This window comes from Hyla sarda, chromosome 7 (genome assembly GCF_029499605.1).
Source record: "Hyla sarda isolate aHylSar1 chromosome 7, aHylSar1.hap1, whole genome shotgun sequence".
Classification (NCBI taxonomy): domain Eukaryota; kingdom Metazoa; phylum Chordata; class Amphibia; order Anura; family Hylidae; genus Hyla; species Hyla sarda.
Genome location: NC_079195.1, coordinates 1923191 through 1929825, shown reverse-complemented (window position 1 = coordinate 1929825; position 6635 = coordinate 1923191).

Here is a 6635-nt window from a genome sequence, read left to right as displayed (position 1 = left end):
TCACCTTTGTGCGGAGTCAGCGTACGTCTTTCCAGGCGGGGAGGACGGATAGGACAATCCCTCAGGAAGTGTTCGGTACTAGCACAGTACAGGCAGAGGTTCTCCATACGGCGTCGTGTCCTCTCTTGAGGTGTCAGGCGAGACCGGTCGACCTGCATAGCCTCCACGGCGGGAGGCACAGGAACAGATTGCAGGGGACCAGAGGAGAGAGGAGCCGAGGAGACGAAACGCCTCGTGCGAACAGAGTCCATATCTTGGCGGAGTTCCTGACGCCTTTCAGAAAAACGCATGTCAATGCGAGTGGCTAGGTGAATAAGTTCATGTAGATTAGCAGGAATTTCTCGTGCGGCCAGAACATCTTTAATGTTGCTGGATAGGCCTTTTTTGAAGGTCGCGCAGAGGGCCTCATTATTCCAGGACAATTCTGAAGCAAGTGTACGGAACTGTACGGCATACTCGCCAACGGAAGAATTACCCTGGACCAGGTTCAACAGGGCAGTCTCAGCAGAAGAGGCTCGGGCAGGTTCCTCAAAGACACTTCGGATTTCCGAGAAGAAGGAGTGTACAGAGGCAGTGACGGGGTCATTGCGGTCCCAGAGCGGTGTGGCCCATGACAGGGCTTTTCCGGACAGAAGACTGACTACGAAAGCCACCTTAGACCTTTCAGTGGGAAACAGGTCCGACATCATCTCCAGATGCAGGGAACATTGGGAAAGAAAGCCACGGCAAAACTTAGAGTCCCCATCAAATTTATCCGGTAAGGATAAGCGTATCCCAGGAGCGGCCACTCGCTGCGGAGGAGGTGCAGGAGCTGGCGGAGGAGATGACTGCTGAAGCTGTGGTAGTAACTGTTGTAGCATAACGGTCAGTTGAGACAGCTGGTGGCCTTGTTGCGCTATCTGTTGTGACTGCTGGGCGACCACCGTGGTGAGGTCAGCGACAACTGGCAGAGGAACTTCAGCGGGATCCATGGCCGGATCTACTGTCACGATGCCGGCTGGCAGGTAGTGGACCCTCTGTGCCAGAGAGGGATTGGCGTGGACCGTGCTAGTGGACCGGTTCTAAGCCACTACTGGTTTTCACCAGAGCCCGCCGCAAAGCGGGATGGTCTTGCTGCGGCGGTAGTGACCAGGTCGTATCCACTAGCAACGGCTCACCTCTCTGGCTGCTGAAGATAGGCGCGGTACAGGGGAGTAGGCAGAAGCAAGGTCGGACGTAGCAGAAGGTCGGGGCAGGCAGCAAGGATCGTAGTCAGGGGCAACGGCAGAAGGTCTGGAAACACAGGCAAGGAACACACAAGGAACGCTTTCACTGGCACTAAGGCAACAAGATCCGGCAAGGGAGTGCAAGGGAAGTGAGGTAATATAGGGAAGTGCACAGGTGATTACCCTAATTGGAACCACTGCGCCAATCAGCGGCGCAGTGGCCCTTTAAATCGCAGAGACCCGGCGCGCGCGCGCCCTAGGGAGCGGGGCCGCGCGCGCCGGGACAGAACAGACGGGGAGCGAGTCAGGTAGGGGAGCCGGGGTGCGCATCGCGAGCGGGCGCTACCCGCATCGCGAATCGCATCCCGGCTGGCAGCGGGATCGCAGCGCCCCGGGTCAGAGGACGTGACCGGAGCGCTGCAGCGGAGAGAGTGAAGCGAGCGCTCCGGGGAGGAGCGGGGACCCGGAGCGCTCGGCGTAACACCTCTTCTACGTCCTCACCACAAAAATCAGTGTTTAAACTTTGCAAATGAACATATAGGCAAGCCTGATGCATTTTGGAAACAAGTTCTGAGGACTGATTAGGTTAAAATTGAACTTTTTGGCCGGAATGAGCAAAGGTACGTTTGGAGAAGAAGGGGAACAGAATTTAATGGAAAGAACCTCTGTCCAACTGTTAAGCATGGGGTGGATCAATCATGCTTTGGGGTTGTATTGCAGCCAGTGGCACAGGGAATATCTCACGAGTAGAAGGAAAAATGGATTCAATAAAATTTCAGCAAATTTTGGATGCTAACTTGATGCCTTCTGTGAAAAAGCTGAACTTAAAGAGAGGATGGCTTCTACAAATGGATAATGATCCTAAACACACCTCCAAATCCACGGGGGATTACATCAAGAGGCGTAAACTGAAGGTTTTACCATGGCCTTCACAATCTCCTGACCTCAACATAATGGAAAATCTATGGATAGACCTTAAAAGAGCAGTGCGTGACAGACAGCCCAGAAATCTCAAAGAACTGGAAGACTTTTGTAAGGAAGAATGGGCAAAGATACCTCAAACAAGAACTGAAAGACTCTTGGCTGCTACAAAAAGTGTTTACAAGCTGTGATACTATCCAAAGGGGGCAGTACAAGATATTAACTATGCAGGGTGCACAAACTTTTGTAGATGCAATTTTTTTGTTTTCTGTTATTTTGAAAGTGTAAATGATGGAAATAAAATGTAACTTTTGGTGACATATTATAAGAATGTCTAATCTGTAATTTGATGCCTTTTGGAGATTTTTCCATCTTTCCTCGGCTTCTTTATGCACATTAATACAAATTTTTACCTGGGGTGCCCAAACTTTTGATCCCCACTGTATATACAACATTAAATATATAATTACATATACATGTAAAGATCACAAAATTGAAGAAGGAAGAGACAACTTGGGGCTATCCCACCAGGAGGACCCTACTGGAACGAAGTAACTCTGACTTTGGGGACCACCATACAAGGTACGGTATACCATACGGTACCGGGATACCACACATGTTCTGTACACTTTACCTGTACCAGGGTTAGCTGCTCCTTTTGGACACCAGGTGAGGGCGGCTCCATTTTCCTTTTTTTAGGACATTGCGTGTTCTGTACAGGACCCTGAAGACGCTTCTGTCCTCTACATAGACCAGTGTTTCCCAAAGAGGGTGTCTCCAGCTGTTGCAAAACTACAACTCCCAGCATGCTCGGACAGCCGAAGGCTGTCCGGGCATGCTGGGAGTTGTAGTTTTGCAACATTTGGAGGCACCATGGTTGGGAAACACTGAAATAGACAGTGATTACAGCTCCCAGCAGATCTTTCTTACTTTTATATATAAGGATTTGCTTTATCTATATTAGTTATCTACTTATTTTTCTTTAATCCTCACTGTTTCCTATTTTTGGATGACATTTTGGGGCTTCAGAACCATTTACCAAGTTTCCATAGAGTTATGGTCTCAACATACGATGGTTTCAACATACAATGGTCGTCCTGAAACCAATTAATATTGTAACTTGAGGCACCACTGTATATATATATATATATATATATATATATATAAATATACAGCAACAGGAGAATACAGCAGCACATTGCTAGCACAAAGATATAGATGAAACATGAGTATATAGATAAAACATGAGTATATAGATAGAACGTGAAAAGCTATACAGCTGTAATGCAATAAATGAAGATATGAAACTATGAAATTATGAGGTACTTAGCTTTCAAATTTGGCGCCAAATAGCGTGGACCGTCCCACCACGGTAAGGTGACCTCATGCTACCTCCATGTTGGCTCCTGCACCCCACCCACCTCTATTAGGTGTATATAAGGTGCCTTGTATGTTTCAGACCTTGCAATGCCTGTTGTACTGTTCACACAGAGGCATATACACAGTGTAGGGTCCGTCCCAGAATGAGGTCACCTTACCGTGGTGGGACGGTCCACGCTATTTGGCACCAAATTTGCAAGCTAAGTACCTCATAATTTCATATCTTCACTTATTGCATTACAGCTGTATAGCTTTTCACGTTCTATCTATATACTCATGTTTTATCTATATACTCATGTTTCATCTATATCTTTGTGCTGGCAGTGTGCTGCTGTATTCTCCTGTTGCTGTATATTTAGCCCAGCAGCCTGCACCTGTAAGCCAGGTCCATATAATAGTTTGGAATCAATAGTGCTGGCCAACTTATTCTTTGGTTTTATATATATATATATATATATATATATATATATATATATATATATATATAAAGCAAAATCATGTGTAGTTGCAGTATCTTGTAATACCTTTTTTATTGGACTAACAAGATTATGTAGAGACAAGCTTTCGGGACTTGATAAAGGGAGGAATCCCGAAAGCTTGTCTCTACATAATCTTGTTAGTCCAATAAAAAAGGTTATTACAAGATTCTGCAACTACACATGATTTTGCTTTTTGCATCACTGGACTAATACGGCTATTCCTAACTAATCTATATATATATATATATATATATATATATATATATATATATATATATATATTATATATATATATAATATACAACTGAAGGTAGAAGCGGCACTCCAATCTTGATTGAATCAAACTGTGTTTTTATTCACACATCTGTGCAGAACAGCAACGTTTCGGCTGAGCAATAAATCCTTTCTCAAGCATAGTGAACAGCAAAGCATAGTGCATATATATAGGCCCCCTGATTACATATGCAAATAAGAGGGGGGTGTGCCCAGTATAAATCACAACAAAGTATAAACATACTCAAGAGACCACAATCGGTCATTACAATTTGTGCTAAATACAAAATCAAACAACTATCTGTGTATAATACACACATTATAAGTGATTACATAATCAATAATAGTGCATAGTGTATAAACTTCATATAAGTCCGATATCCAAGGCGGCGCTCACCTGCCGACACGAACACAGGGAACCAATCAGCTTTGTTTCTTCCTGGAACACGTTGTGTTTGTATACACGGTCAGTGCGCAAGTGCCGTGAGTTCATGTCCGGTCACGGCCGGAAGACGTCAGGAGTCACATGATTTCGGGTACGGTCGGAAGGCATCAGTGGTCACATGATTGCTTAACGTAATTACTTCATTTACTCTGGCACGCATGCGTGGCCTCATTGCTACTCCACCTCCATGGTTAATCAATACGCATGCGTAGAGGCCCACACAGTGTCATATGAATGTTATAGCGCCATATTGAATATGGGCAAACAATAGGTGGATACAGCATAGCAATGTTGCAGCCCCGTAGATGACCATACTACCATATATAAAAGAAGGCAAGGCATATCATGAAAAAAATGATTCTACATACTAACAAGAGAGGTTTTATCCATTGTATATGGTTTGCGGAATTCATTATAGGGGTCCATCCTATGGACGGAAACCAGTATACTTAGACAGACTACTTCCAGAATACACCTTATCAGGCCAGGATCCCTATATACAACTGGGACCATATTGGTCGCCACAATGTTTTGGTCCATATCCAGGACTCATATATCCACCGTAGCAAAATTAGAGGCCCCTGTGTTTTTAAACTGGAGCTGTCTTACTGGATATTGCATAACCCCTAATATTCACTCCCTAATACAATGCAATTAACTCTATAAAGCTCTTGCTCAAAACTACACGTACTTAAGGTAATCCACTGTGCTGCAAAACATGCTATGCTGTAAAAAAGAAAATAGTAAGGGACATAGCGTATTAACTGCCCATTGATACCGTGTTCCAGAAGATTTTGTTCATGTGATCAGCAGTGAGTCGCCGTCTTGTATTCCGATCCTGATGAAGAGTATCTATGTAAAAATAGAAATCCACAAAGTGTAAGTAAAAAATAAATATATATATATACAAAATCTTTTTTATAGGTAAACCCTTTTTATAGGTAAACCCTACAGTAAGACAGCTCCAGTTTAAAAACACAGGGGCCTCTAATTTTGCTACGGTGGATATATGAGTCCTGGATATGGACCAAAACATTGTGGCGACCAATATGGTCCCAGTTGTATATAGGGATCCTGGCCTGATAAGGTGTATTCTGGAAGTAATCTGTCTAAGTATACTGGTTTCCGTCCATAGGATGGACCCCTATAATGAATTCCGCAAACCATATACAATGGATAAAACCTCTCTTGTTAGTATATAGAATCATTTTTTTCATGATATGCCTTGCCTTCTTTTATTTATGGTAGTATGGTCATCTACAGGGCTGCAACATTGCTATGCTGTATCCACCTATTGTTTGCCCATATTCAATATGGCGCTATAACATTCATATGACACTGTGTGGGCCTCTACGCATGCGTATTGATTAACCATGGAGGTGGAGTAGCAATGAGGCCACGCATGCGTGCCAGAGTAAATGAAGTAATTACGTTAAGCAATCATGTGACCACTGATGCCTTCCGGCCGTACCCGAAATCATGTGACTCCTGACGTCTTCCGGCAGTGACCGGACATGAACTCACGGCACTTGCGCACTGACCGTGTATACAAACACAACGTGTTCCAGGAAGAAACAAAGCTGATTGGTTCCCTGTGTTCGTGTCGGCAGGTGAGCGCCGCCTTGGATATCGGACTTATATGAAGTTTATACACTATGCACTATTATTGATTATGTAATCACTTATAATGTGTGTATTATACACAGATAGTTGTTTGATTTTGTATTTAGCACAAATTGTAATGACCGATTGTGGTCTCTTGAGTATGTTTATACTTTGTTGTGATTTATACTGGGCACACCCCCCTCTTATTTGCATATGTAATCAGGGGGCCTATATATATGCACTATGCTTTGCTGTTCACTATGCTTGAGAAAGGCTTTATTGCTCAGCCGAAACGTTGCTGTTTTGCACAGATGTGTGAATAAAAAC